The 24,342-nt window shown below is 44.6% G+C and overlaps 1 long non-coding RNA gene across 1 annotated transcript; it reads left to right on the top strand.

Annotated features, from left to right (window-relative positions):
* Positions 1 to 14,641: 14,641 nt before the first annotated feature.
* LOC143267820 (uncharacterized) lies at positions 14,642 to 15,710 on the top strand. The gene is made up of 2 exons (XR_013043374.1): positions 14,642 to 15,165; positions 15,493 to 15,710. It is a non-coding gene; the product is annotated as an uncharacterized LOC143267820 (long non-coding RNA).
* The last annotated feature ends 8,632 nt before the right edge of the window (positions 15,711 to 24,342 follow it).

Here is a 24,342-nt window from a genome sequence, read left to right as displayed (position 1 = left end):
AGATGAGAACCTAGAAGGGACAGAACTAGATGAAGGAATTAAGATAGAACCTAGAGGGGACAGTAGATAAATATAGAGAAATCAGGCAAGAAAGGCGCTAGCCATGAGAGCAGAATAGAAGCTGTGTAGAGAGAGAACTATCACAGAATAATAAAGCGTATGAACTAAGGAGTTTCGTGTACATAGATTCATTTCTTTTCATCAAAGATTAATTATCAGCTGGTTGTAGATTCTTCCCAGACCCTGGGAGGGGACTATCAAGGGGCTGGACCCCCTTAGTCCCCGATAGTCTAGCATTGTTCTTCACCAACAGAAGCTTGCTGACATCCCTGCCCTGTGATCATATTACCCCCATAGAACTCACACTGGAAAATGCTGCGGTTCATTGAAAGTTTGCTGTAGCATTTCAGGCCCCATGGGATCTACCTGGGAGGAGCTTCAGGTGATGGCCAGCTTGTCCCTGCACCAAGCTGGGTCTCCTGCTACTGCTCCACGGTTCCCCAGTCTATGCCTCTCCCTGCAGACAGGCTTACTCAGAGTCCCATGTGGGTGTCACGGGTTATGGTGTCACATCACACACACACACACACACACACACACACACACACACACACACGTCAAAAAGAACCATATACCTGCTGTGACAGCCTCCATCGTAGTCCCAGCTCAGCCTTGCCCTGCTCTCCTCATAGTCTCCAGCCTTTGGCCCATTTTCCTGGCTCAGGGCCATCCTCAGTCATTGAACTCATGACTCCTGTGTGCACTGTGCTAATCAAATGACTTCCACTCGCCACAGTCACTTCCTTTCATCTACTTCTTTTTTATGTTTACATCTTGTTTCTGTCACCCCAACCCAATTTTTACAAGTTCTTCATTGTGCGTGTCTGTAAGCGGTTGTTAACTTCTGAGTTTGAAAAAAGTATTGCCATCCTAGAATGTTCCAGAAAAGAAATGCAGTCCTCCACCCAGAATCTTTGTAAGAAGAACCTCATAGAAGGGAAATGTTATACTCTGTGAGTTCCCCTAAATGTTTATTAGGTATTGGAGGTTGGGAGAAAGGCCTTTCTAAAATCATTTCTTAGTCAGATCAGGTCTGATCTGGAGTGTGCAAATCTCAGAGTTGTTTGTACATCTACTCTAAGTATCATGAGGAGTGACTCTCCAGCCCCATTTGTAGTCAACTGCTTAGCACAAGGCGTCTACTCTAAGCTGTGTGCATGCTGCCCAGCCCTGGCAAGGGGATGCAAACAGATTACAATACAGACAGGAGCCAGTAGCAAATACAATTGGAATTCCTATAGTGGATAATTCCCTGCCTTAGTTCTCCTAATCAACATAGGGTACACCATACTTCCATCATCCATGGATCCCCTGTCTTTAATACTCAGCTGCGCGCGCATGCGCACGCGCACACGCGCAAACACACACACACACACACACACACACACACACACTCCAACTGTCTTTAGCTCCTAAATGATGGTTGGGACCCAGATATTGTACTTGAACACCACCCTCTTCTCCCATTTCTAGACATTCTCATTCATTCCAGTTCAGATTAGTTAAGAAAAGAAACCCCACAGAAGAATTACTATTGCTGAAATGTCTAGACTATCTAATATGCTCTACAGATTCGACATCATCTCTAGAAAAATTCCATTTCTCAATGAAATAGAAAAAAAATAATTCATACGGAAACACAAAGGAAATACAAATTAAAACCACAATGAAACATTATCTTACTCTAATTAGACTGATTATTATTAAAAAGATTTTTTTAACTAACAAATACTGATGAGAATACAGAGAAAAATGGGGCTCTTGAACACTATTGGTGAGAACTAAATTAGTACAGCCATTATGAAGAACCATATGGAGGGTCCTCAGAAATCTAAGAGCAAATCTGCCATATGATGCAACTATCCTACCAATGGATTTAAATCCAAGGAAAATTAAGTGAGTATAACAGATAGATAGCCAAAGTCCTGTGCTTTCTACAAATCTATTTACAATACCCAAGACACAGACTTAACCTAGATTATATACTCATGGATGGATTGGCAAACAAAATTACATATGTATATGTATGTATGAGTACTACTCAACCATAAAAAGAGTGAAATCCTGTCATCTGCCAAAATCCCATGATATTGGATGGCATTATATTGAATGGTATTAGCCAGATCCAATAAAATAAACACTGAACATTCTCTTTCCTATATGGAGTCTATAAAAGGTTGCCCTGAATGTAGTATAGTGGTTACTAGATCTGGAAAGGGTGAGGGTGAGAAGGGATAGAAAGGTTTGGACAGTGAATACTATAACACAGCCAAATAGAAGGGATGATATGATGTTTCATAGCACAGTAGGGTGACGACAGTTCTCAGTAACCTACTGCATACTTTGTAGGGTTCTAGAAAAGAGCTCAATAGCTATAAATATAAGAAAGTCAAAGAGAAGGAAATCATAATTACCCTGACTCAATCGCAGCACTTTCTATGAATGTGTTAAAATTAAGGTAGCTTAACATGTACAATTATTACATGTTAATAAAATAATGCTTAATTTAAAATATATACTATTATAGTAATCAAAACACCATAACATTGGCATAAAAACAGACATATACATGAATGGAAAAGAATAAAGTATCCAGAAGTAAATAAATGATTTATAGTAAGAGAATGAAGTACCCAGAAATAAACTGATGGTGTACAGTCAAGTAATATTTAATGGAAGCCAAGAAAACACATTGAATACAGTACAGCTTCTTGGGTGGTGCTGGAAAACTAGATATCCCCAGGCAGAAGAATGAAATTAGCCTTATTTTATATTACTCACAAAACTGGCTCAAAATGGATTGGATACTTAAATATAAGGCTGAAACCACCACAATTTCTTTGAAAAAGATGTAAGATAAATTGGCCTTAACAAAAACTTTTTGATATAACATACAATTTTCAGGACACAGAAGCAAAACTAAACAAGTTGGAGAGCATTAAAGTTTCTGTTTAACAAATGTTTCTGCCAGCAAAATGGTAGGCAGTAAACAGAATGGCAGAAAATATTTGCAAGCCAAATACCAGTAAGGGGTCAATATTCAAAATACATGGAAAACTTATACAACTCAAAGGCAAGATAAGTCATTATCCAATAAAAACTAAGCAAAGTACCTGAATAGACATTTTACCAAAGAAGATATACAAATGGCCACCTTAAAGGGTACTCAGCATGACTCACCAGGGAAATGCTAGGAACACACCAATAACCATGGGGTACTGTAGTACATATTCTGAGCAGAATACGGTAGAAGCCACATTGACTAACTAGAAATCAAAGGAAAGATCACATGAAGAATAACCAAGAAGCCATGAGGAACGATGAAATTTAATTTAACTTATAATAATGGCTCAACTTGGGAAATGAGACTATTAAAAGGGACATGTTCTCTCTCTCTCTCTCTCTCTCTCTCTCTCTCTCTCTCTCACACACACACACACACACACACACACACACACACACACGCACACACGCACACACGCACACACGTACACATATACACACTTTAAAAAAATTTTTCGGGGCTGGAGAGATAGCTCAGACGTTAAGAGCACTGTTTGCTTTTCCAAAGGTCCTGAGTTCAATTCCCAGCAACCACATGGTGGCTCACAACCATCTGTAATGAGATCTGGCACCCTCTTCTGGCCTGCAGGTATACATGCAGGCAGGACACTGTATACATAATAAATAAATACATCTTTAAAAGAAAAAAAACTTTTCGCAGGGTTAGGGATCAAATTCAAGATGTCACTCCTGCTTGGCAACCATTCTACCACTGAAACACATTCCTAGCCATGAAATGGGACCTAACCCTTGTTTTTGTAGACTTGAGGGTGGCCATTGATGCAGGGCAATCGAGTTTATTTTGCAGGACACAAAATAGTACCAATAGATAAAATGACAGGGAGACATTTCACCTGAGTATGAAAGAATTCTTCATTAAGAGTCGGAGTGGCTTGAAATCATCGAGCATGGGATAGCATGAAGTAGAGTGATGTTGGAGATGCTCAAGCAGACCACCAATCCTGCTCTCCAGAGGGTTTCTACGTTGACTAGTGCAATGGAGCAGCTACTCTCTGGATGTCCCACTCACACTAATATCAGAGTCATCAGAACTAGAAGGGAAAATAAAAGTGAAGTCCAGCACAGGTGGCCATCACATCATCGAACTTGGTGGCTATCGGGCCAAATGCTGTGTGAAGTTCTGGAGTCCTTGGGCCCACTCTTGTCCCATCCTCCTTTTTAAGGCAATAAACAAACTGTCATTTCCATACAGCTTTATGTATCATTATTAAGTACATATTTTATAATTTTTCTGCCACATGTTACATGTACCTCTCTTATAATGTGTTCATTCATGGAAGAAGACTTCATTGAGCCCTTTGAGTAAAACAAAAACAAACAAACAAACCACACTACACTCTCTATTTAGGTGTGTTTCTTGATTTCCCTCCTCTTGTAGCTAGAGTTTTCCTGCCTGGCCCACAGTCAGGACAAATCTTTGTCACCCGCCAGTCCCACAGCCGCTCAGACCCAACCAAGTAAACACAGAGACTTATATTGCATACAAACTGTATGGCCGTGGCAGGCTTCTTGCTAACTGTTCTTATAGCTTAAATTAATCCATTTCCATAAATCTATACCTTGCCACGTGGCTGGTGGCTTACCGGCGTCTTCACATGCTGCTGGTCATGGCGGCAGCTGGCAGTGTCTCTCTGCCTCAGCCTTCTGCTTCCCAGAATTCTCCTCTCTCCTTGTCCCACCTATACTTCCTGCCTGGCCACTGGCCAATCAGTGTTTTATTTATTGACCAATCAGAGCAATTTGACATACAGACCATCCCACAGCATCCTCTAGATAAACTTTTATATATATGCTCACGGCACAACATGCTTTGGAAAGCTATTTCTAGCAATATCTGAACAGCACTTCATTGGAATACCAATTGAGAATGGTTAAACTTATCATTGTAATTTATAAGCAATTACATTTTTATTCTGTGCATTAATTACTCTTCTCATTGTTTGGTCAGACTGCAAAGCAACTTCAGGGAGGGTGGGTTTATTACTTAGGTTTGTGCTATGAGAAGATAAAGTCCACCATGGCTGGAGTGTAAGGTGCCTGGCAACATGGCTTCCAGTCAGGAAACACACAGAAATGGATATTGTGGTCAGTGTGCTTTTTCTTTTTGTCCTTTTTATTCATTCTTGGAACCCTGGCCCACAGGTTGGCATCTGCCACACCCAATGTGGGTCTTCTCTCCTCAGTAACAATTCTCTAGAAATGTCCTCACAGAACACATCCAGAGCTACGTCTCCACGGTGATTCAGAATCCAGTCAAGCTTAAAATCAAGGTTAACCACTACAGTCTATTTCTATACCCGTTAAAACTTCTAATTGTGACTGTCTTGATCAACTGACTACTAAAGGTGATTTTCTTCCTTCGACCCTCGTGATGCCCGGCCTCCATTTAGCAGCCAGACAAAAATGGCTCTGGTCTGCGTCTGCTGGAGCCAGACAGCTCCCAGTCTGTTAGAGGGACTCTGTAACCCCTGTGTGTCTCCATTTCTAGTCTGTAAGAGCAATGTAATAATGTCTATGACAATGTAGTAATGACAAATGGGATTATACTGGTGATCGAGTGAACCGAACTTGGGGGAGTGCCTGGGAAAGGCCAAAGATGAGTTATGCAGACCAAGCCTCAAGTTCACAAAACCTACCCCACCTGAAGAAGGCAAATGACTGATGAGGATCTTACGACTTACTCTTGTGGTCTCATGAGAGTCATCTACCATCTGCTCAAAACACACAGCAGAATGGCTCCTTCCTGCCAAGCCATACTTTGTGTCCTCAGTGATGAGATGCTGGTAAATATCTCTCTTAGTCTCGTCCCATATCTGACCATGTTTAAAGTTGCCCATCAATTAGTGCCTTCTGGAAATATCCCTCTCCCTAACACATATACCACTGAACCCCATTGTAGAGAGGGGAGTGCTCCTGGCTAGGGAGTGTGATAAGTAATGGTTAGGGCCACTTCCAAGGCAAACATGCTTTCCTGGGGGGTTGGATCTTTGATATGACAAGGTTTGGGGAAGTAGAAGAAAGATCCCTTGCATTCCATACAGGACAGAGTTATTTGTGGTTAGGATTTAATTCACCAGTTATCAGTGTGGAGGCCATAGGGATACTGCTCTGTGGTGGAGCACTTGTGTAGCATGCACAAGGTCCTGGGTTCAATACCTGGTATTGAAGGAACAGACGAAGGGACGGAGATGGTTGTTAATGGAGAGTGAGAAAGAGCTCCCAGCTGCCAGTGGAGGAAACATCATCCATCTGGGGGCATAAAGAAATCACAGGGGGTGCGGGTTACAAACAAGGATGCCTGTGCTCTGTACACCCAAACGCTCAGATTCAAAACATCCAGAAATCAGTGGGATGAACATGGCTCCAAGGAGATCTTTCTTTCTAGACAGGTTTGTACATCGAGATGGAGGCAGCGCGCTGGCCATCACAAATCTATCAGCATCCTCTGAGCTGAGACAGACAGTCAGTAATTTCCCCTGGGCCTCAGCAGCGAGCGAGCGGGGCAGCGGTGGCGGAAGCAGGACCTGGGTGTGCTTATCCGAAGGCCGGATGACATGGCATTTGATTGTTTTCTACAGCATTGCTCCCAGGGGCCAGAAGGCTATGGCCAATTTTCTTTGATGTGACACTGAAGAGATTTCCCACTTCGCCGCTGCCTTTCTCAGAGCCGAGTCAAAGCTGCCCAGGCGCCAGGTAACACATCGAATGCGGAACTGCTTTCTAAGTAGAATGTACCGGGGCATCCAGAGTTCAAGGGCATTTTGAAGGTCACAGCTTAGAAAGGGACTTTGACTCAAACTCCCCCCTCCCTCCCACCTGTCCTTCTGTGTGGAGATGTCTTGGGACCCTCTCTTCTAATTCATTCCCAGGATTCATTCCCAGCAATGAAATAAACAAGAGGTTGCATTGGGGTTTGAGGAAGAGAAGCGTTGATACAGCCATTGCATGAGATGCCAGAGAGGCTAGACAGCAAGGGTGGGGGATGGGAGGGGTGGGGGGATGGGAGGGGCTTGGGGAGGTGGAGGGGGTCAGGCTGCAGGCTCATGCTGTGTCTCAGTGCTGGCTATGCTCTGAGACCTCACCACAGTTCTGCCATGCTAGTTTCTAGGTATTTCAGTGCCTCGCTCAGAGTGTATAATGCCAGGAAGGCCGGATACCCTTGGGATGGAGGCTAACTTTCCTCTGTTCCTCCTTTTCTCCAGGGTCCTGGGGACTCTTTTCCTACTGCGATCCTCTTCGCCCAGCTCCCAGAACTCAGAGAGGTGATGCCCAAACACTTGATGAAACTGTTTTAAGAACCTTAGTCATTAGTCTGAGAAGCATTCACTTGACAGGGGCCTTTAAGATCCAGAGAGAAGCCTTCAGGATTTGGAGAATCCTGAAGTGGGGAAGAGAAGGACACCTAACAGGCCAGCTGTTTTCATCCAGGGAGAAAGAGAAGCAGAACACGTGACGCCAGCCTAAGACTGGCATCCACTCCCTTTAATGTCTGACACAGCCATTCAGAAACACTGCCACCTCCCTGCTTCTCTTCATGGACTCCAAGGCCTGGAGCATCATGGAAAGTTACTGTGCCCATGGAAAAGTTCCAGGAATGCAAACTGCAAGAGCTGTATCTGAGCTGGGCTGCTGGGCATTTGTCTGGCCATCTGAAAAGGAAAGGCTGCAAATTAAATGACAAATGTCAGCTAGGGCCCCGGGAAATAATTTAACATACGTATGGGGGGGAGGGGAGGGGTTGCTTAGTATGATAGGGCATCTGTAAAAACCTTAGTATGAGTCTAACACATACCAAGTTCTAGAAAATGCTGGTCCTCTTGTAACTGGTGTTTACTGATTAAAAGGGGATACGAACAGAGCTTCTGTGGGCCAAGTAACACATTGTTCCTTCACTTAGGTTCTGGCTGAAGAGGCGTGTTCAATTTGTGAAAAATCCTCAATCTGTATTCATAGGATCCCCACCCTTTTATTTATGCACTGAGTTTAAATTAAAAGTTGTTACATTTGTATGGGTTAGATAGAGAGAGAGAGCTCTTCAGTTAAAGGTGCTTGCTGTGCAATCATGGGGACCGGAATTCAGATCCCAAGCACCCATGTGATAAGCTGGGCATCCCATGCATGCCTGTATCTCCACCTCTGAAGGGAATGGAGCCAAGAGAATCATTCATTAGGGCTTTCTGGCTGCCAGGGTCGGGGAGAAACCTTGCCTCAAAGGAACAAGCAGAGAGTAATAGAAGAGGATGCCTGATCGATGCAGGCATAGAGGCACTGTTGTGGTAGCGCCCACACTACCACCACCTGTTCACCATGTCTGAGCAAGGGGCTGTGGATTAAAAAACAAAGACAAAAGACAGCGGGTCATTCGCCCCAGCAGAATGCCAAGTGCCATTTATTGAAGGAGGGAGGAAACCTTAAATACAGGCTTACAGCACAATGGAGGATCCCAGGAGGGCAGAAGTTCGCTACCCAGTGTTCTACATTCTTGCATCTAAGCTGTTTACATCAAATGCAGGAAACACAAAGAACCTCTGGTGAGCCTTCAGGAAGAGGGAAACCATCAGGAAATCAGCATAGGGAGGACATCTGGTCAAGGTCAGCAAGCAAGGCAGCAGCTACCCAAAATGGGCCCTACAAGGCACCTATGCCTGCCCCATATATATGCTCACACACAGAACCCGTACACAAATAAATAAATAGATATTCTAAAGTAATTAAATTAAAAAAAACACTACCTATCACAAGTGTGATTAGTTCATTAAATCAGGTCTGCCTCTATTTGAGTTAATTAAAATATTTGAAATTTCTAAATTTTAATATTTTTCAAATACTCATAATTTGACATTCCTTTTTATGTGAACATACTTACACAGATAAGATTGGGGACAAATTCCCAAGCTTATAATATATATAATATACATTATACGTATTTATATTATATATTGTATATTATTTATTATATGTTATATTGAAAGACTCTAACCCTTCAGGCTTACACCCCCCCAAGCCCCAGGAGAATAAGGAACTAAAAAGAAAACTAGTTCCAAGGGCAACCTAACTCAGCCATTATTCAATCACCCCTGCCACAATGTAAAAATGTAAAGAGATCTCTGTTAAGAGATGTGCTCAACTGTGACTAGGATAATTGCAAGTGTTCCAGGAAGGACCACTGTGACCTTTGTGTAACCTCCACTCCTGCCCTGATACCCCCCCTTGAGGTTTCGGGAGAAATGTGCATGCGGACTTGACTGTACCTACTCTGTGATTAGACCATGATTTTATGAAATTAGCCTCTAGACATAAATCAATTGAAATGAAATTGTATGGGAATTGTAATCTTGTGGTTTTTGTGGGTTTTTTCTTTAAAAGCACCCATGTGGCTACAGTAAGATGCGACTCTTGCTCTCAGGACAAGAGTGGCCCATCTGTACAGTCGCTTCAATAAACCTTGTGCTGTTGCATCAGCTGGACCGGAGTCTGGGTTCTTGGGGCACCCACCTGAGACCCTAGATTTTAGGGGATATCAATATTATATATATGTTAATATTTTGAATGAATGGCTTTTACCTTTTTCATTTTCCCTCTTTCAGCCCTAGTCAATATTGTTTATGAATTTCTTTAGCAAACAAGTATAAATAAAAGCAAGGAATCAGCCAGGCGGTGGTGGCACACACCTTTGATTCCAGCACCTGGGAGACAGAGCCAGGCAGATATCTGTGAGTTCAAGGCCAGCCTGGTCTACAGAGTGAGATCCAGGACAGGCACCAAAACTACACAGAGAAACCCTGTCTTGAAAAACAAAACAAAACAAAACAAAACAAAACAAAAAGCAAGGAATCAAAGAATATACAGATATATACACAGATATATAATTATATATATATATTATATATAATATATTATATTATTATATATATTATAACATCTATTCCTCTATGGTGATATTTTATTTGTACTGAAATGTGATTTTATTTGTATGTTAATAAATAAAGTTGCCTGGGGGTCAGAGCTAATAGCAAGCCGTAGCAGAAGTCTGGCAGTGATAGTACATGCCCTTAATCCTGATCACATGACAGGCAGATCTCTGTGTGTTCAAAGATACCACCAGCATGGAGACACATGCCTTTAATTTCAATACCAACCATAGAAGACCTGGAGGTCTGTATAGATGGGTAGTGACGAGGAGGTCATGTGGTTGGGTTTACAGCCAATGAGAAGGAAGAACAAATAGTCAATAAAAAGGACAAACACACAGGAAGTAGCTCTCTTACAGAGAGGTAGGACAGCAGCGGCAGTGAAGGGTAAGGTTTTTAGCTCTTAGCTACTGCTCTGACCTCTTGGCTTTTAACTCTGTATTTGGCTCTGTGTTTCTTATTTAACAAGACGGTTACATCTGCAATTCCTCCTTGATAACATATTATAATTTTAATCATTTAAGTTTTTGAACTTTGTGTATGTGTTTCCTATCTGCCTCTCCTGCTTGGTATGTGCCATGAGAGGCACACAGGGCATTCTTGTTCCTTATATTCCTTGCAACCAATAGGGTGCCTAGTTCCCAGGCAAATAGTCAATATTTGTTGAATGAACAAAGGAAGAAGTTGAATGGATGAATGAATGTGAAATCTAGCATTTGTTTTAGTTGAGCAAATTCTTTGACCAAGCCCTTGGTAAGACAGAAGCTCATGTCCCCGCTGCCATAAAGAACCCATGATAATATTGTAAAGAAACAAAAAGGCCTTTCAAGGAGTTGCTCAAGTTCTTTATTATGCAAATTGTTCAAATAAATGTCAGAGAGCTTTGTCCTTATTTTTATTACAGAAAATTTTTCATCATAGAAGCACCTTAAAAACAGGTTCCCTTCATTTTAAACGTATTAATCTTCCCCTTCATACCTAAGAAATCTTTATGATAAAGTCACAAAGGACCCAAGGGGAAAATAAATGAAATTGATAAGTTAAAAGCAGAGTGACTAATAGTAATAAAAAAAAAGAAATCGCCTATGCCAAGGACAGAGAAACTACAACGGTAAGCGCAAAACCAAAAGAGAAGGGCGTTATGTCAAAACCTACGGGTACTTCAGCAAGAAGTGACATCGTGGAGAGAAAAATTATCCTGCATGTGAGGAGGGAGAAGCACAGAGCCCACTGGGGAAGGCTGCTCAGGTGAGGATCTGAGCAAGGCTGGGCTTGAAGCCGAGAAATTCTACCTTCCTCGAGCTGCAGCCCCCCTCCCGCCAAAACATACATATTCCCACGTTCTCACTCACCAACGGATTTCCAGTCTTGCTGTTAGCCCGCCTCCCCCCACTCCCCACAGAACGATATTGCCAACACCCCTCCCGGAAGCAGCTCTTAATTTCGGACATTTTCTCTCTTCAGTCCTCTGTCAGAACATCATAGGCTTGGGTCTCCTTTCGTTAGAACCCAAACTCTTTGTTCCTCTTAGGATTTTATTCATACCCTGTTCTTCATCTTTGAGTTTACAGAAGTAGAATTCCCTGGCCATGCTAGTCATTTGTTTAAAGTGTACAGGTCAGGGGCTTTAGTATACTATATCTACAGGATCATCACCATAATCGGTTCTAGAATAGACTCATGACCCTGAAAATAAGTTTGATTACCCAGATCTAAGCAACCACTCCCCTGGTTTCTGGCTCTAGAGAGACACTTTCTACAACTGGAACAACATAGTATGTGGTTTATCATGTTTGGCGTCTTCCTCTAAGACGGAAGCTTTCAATGTTTATCCCCGTTACAGTAGGAATCAGGGTCAGTATCTCCTTCCTTATTTCTGAATAATACTCCATTGTATGAATAGCCAGCATTGTATTTACTGATTCCTCAGATGATGGATGTTTGGTTCATTCCTACTTCTTGGCCATGATGAATAACGTTATTGGCTGGTCACAAAGTGTTTAGTGTTCTTTCATGGTGTGTTAGAAACAGAAGTGTAGCAGTCATCTGGTATAATCCCTGTATAACTCAACTCTTTTTTTACAAGCCTTTAAAATTGTGGTTAGCCTCATTTCAAGGACTCCAAAAATGGAAAACTATCCCTGTGAAGTAGAAAACATATAAATTCCTGCAAAACTCACTATTCCATTCCAGGACTGTCACAACTTCTGTGCGTTCATATATGGAACTGCCCGGTTGTGTCCGGACACCATTGTTTCACTGTAGTTGGTCACTGCCTCAGGCTCTTAAAGTCTTTCTGCCCCCTCTTCCACAAGCCTTCCGAGGAAGGGCTGGATATAGCTGTCCTGCTTAGGGCTATTAACTCTCTGGAATTCCACTTCCTCATCTATGTAATTGGAATATCAGTCCACTTTACCTCAGAGGTCTTGCAGGCCACAAGAATATATTATAGAGATCCAGCTGTGTGTTAAAGCTATACTTTGACCGACCAAGGGTCCGTCAAACGGGAAGCCACTTATCACGGAATATTTGGTGTTATACAGGTTTAATATTCAGCTGCCCCTTGTTATGAATTTCTTGTGGCCCCATATATTACTAGACCATTTGGCAAACAGTTCAGCTTCTCAGACCTGCTGAACCTCTAGGTAACTAACTCCCCCCCCCCCCTCGCTGAGCCTAGGAGACAAGCAGGCTGCAGATGCATAGCTTTGTTTCTTGTGCAAATGAAACTCAGACCATCCCCTTCCTTCAGGCCTAGGGGCATAGATAGCAGAGAGAGTGACTCAGGACAACAGGGCTTTCTGCATAACCAGGTGCAGTAAGGACTGGAGCAGAATTCCAGAGGCAGACACAAAACCACGTGGCCAGAGAGAGGAGAGGAAGACAGAGATACTGTAGAGGGTAAAGCAGAGCTCTTGTAGAGTTTATCAGGGCCAGGGGGGTAGGGAGCCAGGAAGGATAGGTGGAGGACGAAGGAACAGAGGACGAAGATCAGGTCAAAAGCTTACTATAACTATGAGGACAGGAAAACTGGGCACAGAGAGGAGCTGAATGTGAAGACAGAGCTGAAGCTGTACAGATAGAATCTTGTCATAGAAGAATAAAGTAAACGGACAAAAGAGCATGATATACGTAGATTCCTTTCCCTTGGATACCCCATGCCTGATGCAGTGTCCTCTTCAGGACTGTGGGAAGAATTTTCTCAGGGCTGGAACTTGGGAAAATTCCATTATCTTTACATAGGTAGCTGTGAGAAATAGATAAACCAAAAGCACCAAAATGGTTAATATTCCCCATCATTGGCAAGAAGCTATCATATGCCCTCCTGTGAGCAATCAGTACTTGTTATCACAATGTCAGATATAAGGTCTCTTTCTTTTCAAGGTACCAACACTGTTTTGTAGCATGAATTCTAATTGCTCTTAATAAAAACCCAGAGTCAAATATCAGGGTAAATGCTGAAAGATCAGAGAAGTAAAGGAGCAGCCATTAGAGAGACTTCTTACCTCTGCCAAATTCTCAGACCGAAAAGGCCAAGCTCCTGTCTCCACCCCAGTTTAGCTCTTCTTCTCTCTGCCCAGCCATATCGCTTCCTGTTTCCTCCTCCCAAGTGCTGGGATTAAAGGTGAGTGCCTCCCAAGTACTGGGATCAAAGGCATGAAATTCCAAGTGCTGGGATTAAAGGTGTGTGCCACCATTGCCTGGCCTGTAGTGACTAGCTCTGCACTCTGATCTCCAGGCAAACTTATTTGTTAGAACACAAACAAAATAGCACCACACTCTTCCCACATCAGATTATCCATACATTCCACATATTTCAGGAAATAATATTGAGCACCATTAATTTCCCCATATATGTTATATCGGCATGTAAACATCACCTTCATTAAACTAACATTTGGGGGGAATGTCTTCCCATATGCTAGCAAATATCATAATCAAATGATCTCTATTTAAGAAGGAAGTTTAAATTAGTAGTGACTACTAAAGGAGAATCATTATAACCAAATAAAAGCAGTGTATTTAGGATACCACACAGAAAGCAAATTTTCCTTTGAAGGGAGGTATCTCATGAAATTGTTCTCTTTTAACATCCCTGGACATTCCTAGTAGCACTGGTAGCTGAAATGGATCTCTGCTGACTGTAGATGCAATCCTCCACAGTGAGGCTGTCAATCATAGCCTTTGAATGTCTTCTCCCAGTGAATTTCTATGCCAGTGTGTCTGCATACAAGTGAGTCTGGGATTTATTAGCCGCACTGGGCTCTTATCAACAGAGGACAAGAAATCCCCCATGGACCCAAAGCAGCCATTTGATTCACATTTGGGGATCCAGTAACAAGAACACTTGGATGGATAAGGCCTTGGGGACAAAGAAAACAAAAATAGAAAGCAAAACCAACTATGTAAGAAATAAGATCACCAAGCAAATGAGGACAACGTCTGCTCCTAGGCCCTTTCTCAAGCACACAGATTTCTATCTGTTTGCCCCCTGGCCCCTTTCATGGAACTTTCCTCATTCTCATGGGGTTCTGGAAGCTGAGGTAAGTTTTCTCCAAGACAGTGTCTCTATGGAGACAGAGAAAGTTCTGGGACACATGAACATCTAAGAATTGACTCCTCCAACTTCTAAAGGCAGCTCAGCCAGAAGCAGGGTCTGTCCAGTATCCACTTGCGAAGACTAGTTAAGACAAAGCGTTTCTCAGACATGATGACATGCATCTCACGATCCATTTGTCAGACATGAAGATGGGCACTTCCGGTCTGTGGGGGGATCCACATCTGGTTCCACCTTTAAGAAAGTCATTACGTGTGGAAACTGGTTCTGAGAAGCAGAAGTCAGAGAGGTAGAGGATTCTCTGTGTCATTTTAGAAGGAAACCAGAGAGGAGAGTATGAAGGCTCCACAAGTCTCTCACTGATTTCCACACAGTTTCTGGGGGTGAACCAGCAAGTACCCCTCGCTCCAATCTCTTTTGGGGGAATCTGAAGAACGATAGCTGTACCTAGAGCTTGCTGTGCTGGCAGCATGTAGCGTGGACTTCAAAGCCTGGAGAACTGGTGACCTAACCGTGTGAAAGGGACAAGCGACTCTGGGCCTTTTCTAACAGGTGGGCCTTTCCATTTCACAGAGTCAGCCTTGGAGATCAGGGAGAGCGGGAAAACTAATCTCACATTTGTTCAGCACCAAGCACTTCCTAAAAGTCTCTGTCCATTTTTAAACCCAATTACGGAGCCCCTAATGGAAGCTGAGCCATCTATTGGGTGCTTTGAATCCACTAATTTATTGTAATTTTGATAGTTACTATGTTAGCTGATTATTGTCAGAACCGAATTAGAAATTGATAGCTTGCTCCAAGTTTAAACATCTAGAAAATGGTAACAGGATTACATTGCTGATTCTATGAAGTCTCTGTTCCATGTGTTTCTCTATTTAGAATGAACATCATTAACAGTCTCAAACTACAGCCTAAGGAAATGGTAAAAAGAATTTACATTGGTCTTATGGGCTGAACTATTTCCTGGACTATTTGTCATGGACTCCAAATTTGTCCCTCTAAATGTGTGTATTGAAATCCTAGTATCCAGGATTTGAGAATGTGGCTGTACTTGGATATGGAGCCTTTAAATAGGCAATTAAAATGAATTGAGGTCATATGAGTTGGTTCTAATCAAATATTTTTGTATTTGGAATCTGTATAAGGAGCAAGACAACACACAGTCCAAAGGGTGGCCATGTCCACACGTAGTGAGAAGATAGACATTTACAAGCTAAAGAGAGAACCCTCAGAAGGGACCAAACCAGTTGGCTGGTAATTCGTGGCTCTCTGGCCTCTTGAACTATGGGACAATAAACTGAAGGTACCCAGTCTGCAATATTTTGTTTTAACAACGTTGGCAAAGTATTGCTCTGTTCATTTTACTTTTCTGCTGCCGTGGTAAATATGATGTCCACTTTCAAGGTGAGTGAAGGTAAAGGAAGCCAAGGAACAGGAGAGGGCCAGTCCCACAGAGTCTGCATTCTCTGCCTTTTACGCCCCACCTGGCCTCTCAGGTCACACTGTTTCTAACCCTGAAAGATCTTCATACCCGATTCCAAGGCCCCAGGCTTGGAGACTCCCCCCAGAAAGGGGTATTCACAGAGAGCGTCGGCATGTGGCACAAGAGCAAAGGAAAGACTACCGGAGTCAGAGGAGCTGTCACTGGTGACTGCGGTATTTGCAGAGAACCTCTTAGGAGAACAGCTTCCCAGCTTTGGCCTCCAAACCACACCGTCTTGTTTGGGTTTTGTCTTGTTTTGCTTTGTTGTTCTCTTTCAGGAGACAGGGTTCCTCTATGTAGCACAAGCTGGCCAGAAACTTAATGTAGATCCTGCCGATTCGGGACTCTGAGCAATCTTCCAGCTTCCACTTCCTGAGTACGGGGATTACAGGCGAGCTCCACCATGAACAGTACAAGGAGTGAGTGTGTGTGTGTGTGTGTGTGTGTGTGTGTGTGTGCGCGTGCGTGTGTGCGTGTGTGTGTGTGTGTGTGTGTGTGTGTGTCTGTGTGTCTGTGTGTGTGTCTGTGTGTGTGCATATGTGTGTGTCTGTGTGTCTGTGTCTCAGTGTCTGTCTCTGTGTGTGTGAGAGTATGTGTGTGTGCAACGAGTGTCTGTGTCTGTGTGTGTATCTGTGTCCGAGAGAGTATGTCTGTGTGTGTGAGTGTGTGTCTGTGTGTGTGAGTGTGTGTCTGTGTGTATGAGTGTGTGGGTGTCTGGGTGTCTGGGTGTGTATATCTGTATGCATGTGTATTGCTGTACGGGAGACTGAACCCACAGTCTAATGCATATTAGACAATCCCTCTAACACTGAACTACATCTCTAGCCCCCAGCTAATGAACTTTTCTTAGCAGGAGCCTTGCTCACATTTTCTGGGTTCACAGGACACAAGAGCTGATAATGGATTTTCAGCTGGCCTCTCTCCCAGAGCACTCACATCCCTTCATCTCCCCAACAGTAGTGCAGTGAATAAAAACGCTTCATTTGCAAACTACATGATTCAACTGTGCAAAACTAAAAACGTGAGGTCTTCTCCTCCTCTCTGGCTCCACTCTGTTTCAGGCACCGACTTCGTTCCTGGTGGCGGAAAACTTGATCTAGTCAATTGAGATTAAAACAGTAGTCATAGCCGGGCGGTGGTGGCGCACGCCTTTAATCCCAGCACTCGGGAGGCAGAGCCAGGCGGATCTCTGTGAGTTCGAGGCCAGCCTGGGCTACCAAGTGAGCTCCAGGAAAGGCGCAAAGCTACACAGAGAAACCCTGTCTCGAAAAACCAAAAAAAATAAAAAATAAAAAATAAAACAGTAGTCATATTCAAATATGGTCATTTCCATACCCCTACTCTTCAAGGAGCATCAAGTTTGGGGGGACTGCTGAGGCATCGGTGATCTGGAGTGAAACAGGCCTAGGGTAGTTTTCCTTCTTCTCTCATAGGCATCTGTAGCCACTGGCACTTCCTGGGACACCTGAGATTCTATCTGGTTTCCAGCCCTGGTCCACATTGGTCCCTCTGCTTCTGCTTCCTCCAGACCTCTAGGTATAGAGGCCATCACTTGGGCAATTCTGAGCTGCTCTTTACCCTCCACTAGGGTATTTGGACCCTCCCTCCTGCAGGATCATCTAGGCAGGAGGAGACTCTGGGTTAATCCCCTGTATTGTATTGCAACACACACACACACACACACACACACACACACACACACACACACACACACACATTATTTGAGCTGGGCGTGGTGGCGCACAGCTGAAATCCCATAAGACTCTGTGGCAAGAGCATGACTCCTTAAACTCCCTTCCTGGAACTCCCTCTCCTCCTACTCTGCTCCTACAGCAAGAGATGACCTTGACTCGGACTCCTAGTTCCTAGCCCTACCCAGCCCTGAACAGAGGCACGCTCAAAGCCTCCTTTAAATAAAGTACAGATTCCTCTTCTCCAGTGTCCCTTCTACCTATGCAGCCTCCGGGAAAGGCCTGTGGCCCCTGATGAATCTTAGCTTTGAACAGATTTAGACAAAACCAACTTTTTTTTTTGCTTTTAGTTTCAAGAAATTCTAAGCTCCTGGTTTTGCCCCCTTAAAACGACATAATTATACTTGCTTTTATAAGGGAAACATGAGTGAAACAACCTATTTGGGGATCACAAAAGCCCCAATAGGACTTGGGACTGCTGTATTTTGTGAAATCCTTGTTCCCCATAATCATGTTGCCAAGTAACTAGAGAGCGAGTTCCAAAGGTGACAAGAGATTGAAAAGGGAGAAAAGAGCTCAGGTGTTTGGGGTTCTGTTCATTTGTCACCTCTTCAAGTGAGGCCGCTCCTGTCCCCTCTCCCACTGCAGCCCCTACACCACACCCTTCACCTTTTAAAGCCTCTTGCCAGCTTGCTTTTACTTGGTATCACCCATTTATATTGCTGTCCCTCTGCTCTTCGCTACCCACTGTCCACAGTCCTGTCCCCATACACACCAGTTAGGATGCAAGCTTGAGGAGCGGGTAGACTTGGACTGGTCACCGTCAAATTCCTAGTGATTAGAGTATGTCATAGATAGATTAGAGGATGCCAGTATTAGTGTCAGGAAACAATGAGGGAGAGAGGGAGGGAGGGAGGGAGGGAGGGAGGGAGGGAGGGAGGGAGGGAGGGAGGGAGGGAGGAGGGGAGGGGCAGAGGGGGCTGTTGTCTGGCCATCGCTCTCTTGAATCAGCTTTCTAAACTTCCCAAGGCGCCAAGAGTCTCCAAAGGCGTTGCCCAAAGCTTGCCATCTTTTTTCTTTCAGGAACCAAGTTTGTATCCACCTCCGCCTTTCTCCCACCCCTTAGCTGACTCCTGACTCAGGAAGTTCTTGAGAGGCCACAGGCCTCTGCTTAAGGGTTTGCTTAGCAGGGTACCTCCTCCAGGGAGAGCCCAGTGTTCCCTAGGGCATATGCTTCTGGACCACTAGGACCACCTAAGCCTTCCTCTCCTCTGCTCACCTCACAACAACGTGGGGGAGAATGGGATGTCTTGGGCCAGGAGGACGAGTCATGGGCCAGACAGCATTTCAGTGTCTTCAACCAGGGCTACACCCTGAGGTCTTCATGTTGGCTCACAGCCCTCACCCCCACAGGGACAGCCACAGAGGCCACCTCTTCCGTGGTCCTCCCTTACATATGGGCTCTTACATGGCCATGCTTGCTTTCCTCTTGCCTTTGAGCTTATGAGCATGATGTTGAGGCATCACCCCCCCCAATGTCCTTCTTATCTCATATGCTTGGCAAACTTCTTCCTTTCAAGATTCAGCCCAAACCTGGAACTTGCCTGTGGCACCTCCTTCTCAGTCTGGATTGATCCTCCTCCTCCTCCCAACCCCCTGTGTTTGTCACCCTGTATCATAATTACAAGCTCCCTCCCCTTTCACCCCCTTGCTTGGGGGAGTGATACTGAAAACAAAAGCCAGCCCTGTCTGGTGTCTGCTGTCCCTGCTGTCCCGGCTGTCCCTAGTCCAGGGTCTGAAATGCGGTCATAAAATGAACATTTGGACATTCGTTTATTCATCCCACATGCTGGAGCAGGCACTAAAAGTACTAAAGCACAAACATCAGACACAAACTCTGTCCCCAAGGGGGTCTGCATTATAATTGGCTGGGGGATAAGCAGAGCAGGCAGTAACCAAGTAGATAAGTAATTGTTGTTATTATTAAGGTCATGAAGGAGATAAATAGTATTTTGATTAACGTTAACAGAGGGGTGTTACTTTAAGAAGAATAAATAGGAGAAGCACAAGAAAAATGTGAATGGATGATGGATGGATGGATGGATGGATGGATGGATGGATGGATGGATGGATGGATGGATGGATGGACAGACGGGTAGGTGGGTGGATGGATGGATGGATGGATGGATAGACGGATGGGTGGATGGATGAGATTATAAACGCAATGAAGTTGGGTCCAGAGTATAGCCTAATCACTAGGAGTCTCTGTAACTTGGAAGAATTTCTGTCCCTCAGAATCCAGCTAGCAGCGGAGATTTAAGCTTGGCTTTAGAGACAGATGGCAATGCAGACTAATTTACCCAGAAGTCTCCTTTCTAGTTGCTTATCTGGTGGGTCAGTGAGAGGGGTAGGGTTAGGATTCTGGAAACACTATCAGGATAAAATGCAGTTACTCTGGAGTTCACTGTGCTCCAGCCTAGAGGTAGGCCCTGGAGACAGCATTAAAAGATGCATGGAGTTCCTAGGCAAGCCCCTGGGAGGCAGAGGTATAAACAACTAATGACACAATAGAAGGACAGGGACAGGGACAGATGCACAGGACTACAGAAGCACAGAGGATGGGCAGAAAGCAGACGGTAGAGACAGACAAGGAGAGCTGAGGCTTAGTTTGAACTAGACTTGCCTGAACAAGAGTGGCTCCACTGAATAGGAGCATAGGAAACCAGGGAAGCAAGGAGCCACATGCAGGCAGAGGCCAGGTGTGGTGGGTGCTGCAGTGTGGAGGTGGAGGGAGGAGGAAAAGGAAGAGGCTGGGTCCAGCCAAAGTATGCTCAGGCAACAGGAATGTCAGTCATCCTTAGAGAAGACAGCCTGCAAAAGGTCAGAAAATGCACATTCAGATTCAGAGTCAGTATCTGCAGGAAACAGGACATCATTGTCCCCACCTTCAGGACAGCGACTGCAGGACAGGCCCTGCTCCCGGGGCCACCTTACCTTAAGGAATACAAACTTCTGGGTGCGGAGCTGGTGGGCGGGGAATATCTGGGGAAACCTTGGAATATGAAGGAAGTAAGAAGAGGAACCGGATGCCTGACTCCCTCAAGCACAGACGATAATCTTGAGTCTGGGCCCTAGCAGCTCCTGGCTCTTCCACACGACCCAGGAAGAGTTGTGTTGGACCAAGAGGGGTGTGAGCAACCTCTTGTTCCTCTTGGATGTGTTTATGATCGACCAGTCCCTCTAGCAGGTACAGGAAAGTGCCAAACCATGCCTTTAAGAGCAGTCATGCATCCTGGAGCTTCTGACAACCATGCCTGCATCCAATAAGGATGGCCCCTGCACTCTCTTACCCTTGGTTTGCCTTTGAGGGGTTCTGACACCAAGACCTCCTGGCAAGGGGTCTCAAAAGGCCAAATCTAGTGCCTTGTGGGAAATGATGGCAAGTGGAGGTATCCAGCCGGTACATGATTGTTTTGCAATAAGGAAGCGTGACTATGTACGCACAGCGTGTTTATGCGTGCTGGAACCTGGGTACACACAAAAACACAGAGCCTTTATGTGTAAACATTGGTTAGAGCAAGCACTTGGGGGAATAAATGTCTAGAGAGGTGCCCGCGCAGCAGCTCATACCTCGTAACTTAGTTGATCATGAGCTCACCCACACACACTCACACAGATCACAGGGAAGGCAGAGGACAGGTGCGCACAGGGTTGTGAACCCTGCCCAGCCCCGCCCAGCCATCCACATGGAGCTCCTGCTTCTACTTCCTCATGGAATTTCCTGTATCATGAATCTGGACCATCCCTCCTCCCACCCCCCTCCCACTATAAGCCCATCCCTGTCTTGCGGCATCTTTTTCCTCCTCTGGGGGCAGCTTCCAGTCTCAGAAATCCCCAGGTGTGCCCTGAGCGGTTTGAGCTGTCCTTGGATCAGAGCGCTGCTCTCCAGAACACGAGCTCAGCTCAGGTCACATTCTGTGGACGGATCCCCAACCTTGTCACTGCAGCATGGGAGGGTCGGGGTGAGGTAGGAAGTAGAGCCAGCCATTGGTGGTTTTCTTTCAAAACTAGAAAGCAGAGGGCTAAGAGAGAGGAGGTAAGAACAAAAACACCCAAGGAAAGGAAAGAGAAGATAATGGGGGAACGCCCCGTCAATGAAGAGGTGAAGAGAGCCCAATGGGACGGAACAGAAAGCTTGCTGGAAGGGAGCTAGGGCTGCCCTCCACGCACTGGGCTGAACACTGAAGACGAGGAGGGGTCAGGAAGCCAAAGGGGAGAGATGAGTTGGAAAAGCCGGCTGCAGAGAGAGTTTAAGCAATCAGGACTTGTTTGGGGACAGTGGTCTTCAAACATCAACGAGTATAAAAATCATCGGGGAGGCTTGTTAAAACACAGAGCACCAGGGTGGGGATGTCACTTGGTGGCCACAGTGCTTGCCTGGCATACACAAAGTCTCGTATTCAAACTTCAGTTTGTCACACAGTAGACATGCTGGCACATGCACAGAATCAAGCATTTGGAAGGCTGAGGCAAGAGGATTAGAAGTTTTAGGTCATCCTAAAAGTTAGAGCAAGTTGAAGGCCAGTCTGGGCTACATTGAGCAAGCCGGAAGTGTCCTTAGAAGGAGCAATGTGGCACGTGAAACTCTGAAGCAATTACCCTCCGAACTTGAAGCTTTAAAGGCTCTACTTTGACATCTATCTACTTTTTTTGGCCATAAATGCAAAAACTGGGCTCAGCAGCGTCTGTTTCTGTGTCCCATGCCTATCTGACAGTGCGGGGCAGGTGCTTGCTTACCACAAATTTTTTTGGCTGTGATCTCAGAGGTGAAGTTATAGGAATTCCAAGAACCCTTTTGTTGAAAAAATTCCAGAAATTTCTGAAATTTGGTACCCATCTTGGTCTACTTTGACAGATTCTTATATCCTGAGGCAAAACCCTAACAAAATGCTTATCCTTGGCCTGGCTCTCAAGGTCACTCAGAATCCTGTCTCCGGTGGTCTGTTCTGGGGCACTGACACTTCATGTATCACCCTAACTCTGCCTCTTTGCTTTTGTTCACACTGATCACCGACATCCAGAGTTCTCTTCCGCCTTTAAACCCCATTCCATTCAAAAGGCATCCTGCGCATCTTGCCGTTTCCACAATGAGCATCTTACAGCTCCCATCCACTCTCTGTCCTCCAGGTCCTCCCTCACAGAGTAGATGTAGTGTGCCGCCTAATTTGTACCTGATCCCGTTAGTTTTCACATCTGTTAGTCTTTTTTTTCCCCCTATGAATAATGTCAAAGTTTGAAGATGACGTCTGGGTGCTCCTGCTTCATGCAAAGGGCCCTTTTAAAGAGAAGTTAAACTAGACAGACACAACCCCAAATGAACAATGCACTGGGTTCTTACAGGCATCCATCCAGGAATGGCATAACAAAATACCACAGGCTGGTTGGGTTAAATAACAGAAATTTAGATTTCTTACTGTACTGGAGGCTCGAAGTTCAAGATAACAATGCTAGTATGTCTGGTTTCTTTGGTGGTCTCTGTGTGGCTTGCAGATAGGCCCCTTCTCCCATCCACATTTCTTTCTCTTATAAGGAGACCAGTCAGAACAGGTTAGGGTCCACCTGGGTTTCCCCGTTTAAACTCGATCACTTCTGTAAAGGCCACATCTCCACATACATGTCATAAAGAAGTAGGAATTAGGGGTTGAACTTATGAAATTGAAAGGTGGGGTATAATCCAAATCATTATCCATCATCCCCCAAATCATTCCAGTCCCCTTGACCATAGTTAGAGTTGGGGTAGATGCATAGCCCAAAAGCAGACAATTCATAGGCTAGCTAGTTATCTGCCATGTGGCTTTATGTAAAAACTTTGTCCAACAAGATACAATGGTAATTGCCTAGAAGAGTTACTGTCTTTCTTAAAGAACCTGAAATGGAGAACATAAAGAAAAGCAGCCTGTGGTTCACAGAGGAAAGACAGAAATGTTAACAGTTGTGGTCTTCATCTCTTCTCTCCCATTCGGACTTGCTATACACTTAGCTCCTCAGTTGCCCAATGCATACCCATTGAGTATGGTTCATTGGCGACAGACCCTATTAGAGGTCTACATTTCCAGCATAATTTTACCTCGGACACCAATAGCACTCGCCTCATCTCTGAACAACTAGTCCTTGCTCCTAGTTTACTCAAAATCAAAGTTTTCTACATTTACTTTCACCAACGGCTAAGTATGGTGCCTCACCCTTGTGTCCCCAGTGTCTGGGAGATAAAGATAGACCAAGAGTTCAAGGTCACCCCCCACTTGGCTCCATTGGGAGTTTGAGGCTAGTCTATTAGGGCTGGAGAGGTAGTTCAGTGGTTAAGAGCACTTGTTTTTGCTGTTCTTGTAGAATACGTGGGTTTGATTCCCAGCACCCATAGGGTGACATACAATCATTTATAATCCTGCTTCCAGGGGGATCCAATGCTCTCTTCTGGCTTTGATGGGCACCAGGCATACATACAGTACACAGAAACACATGCAAGCAAGTCACCTACACCCATAAAATAAAATG

This window comes from Peromyscus maniculatus, chromosome 11 (genome assembly GCF_049852395.1).
Source record: "Peromyscus maniculatus bairdii isolate BWxNUB_F1_BW_parent chromosome 11, HU_Pman_BW_mat_3.1, whole genome shotgun sequence".
NCBI classification, from domain to species: domain Eukaryota; kingdom Metazoa; phylum Chordata; class Mammalia; order Rodentia; family Cricetidae; genus Peromyscus; species Peromyscus maniculatus.
The sequence above is the reverse complement of the archived record's forward strand: the minus strand, read 5'-3'. Positions and strand labels throughout refer to the sequence as shown.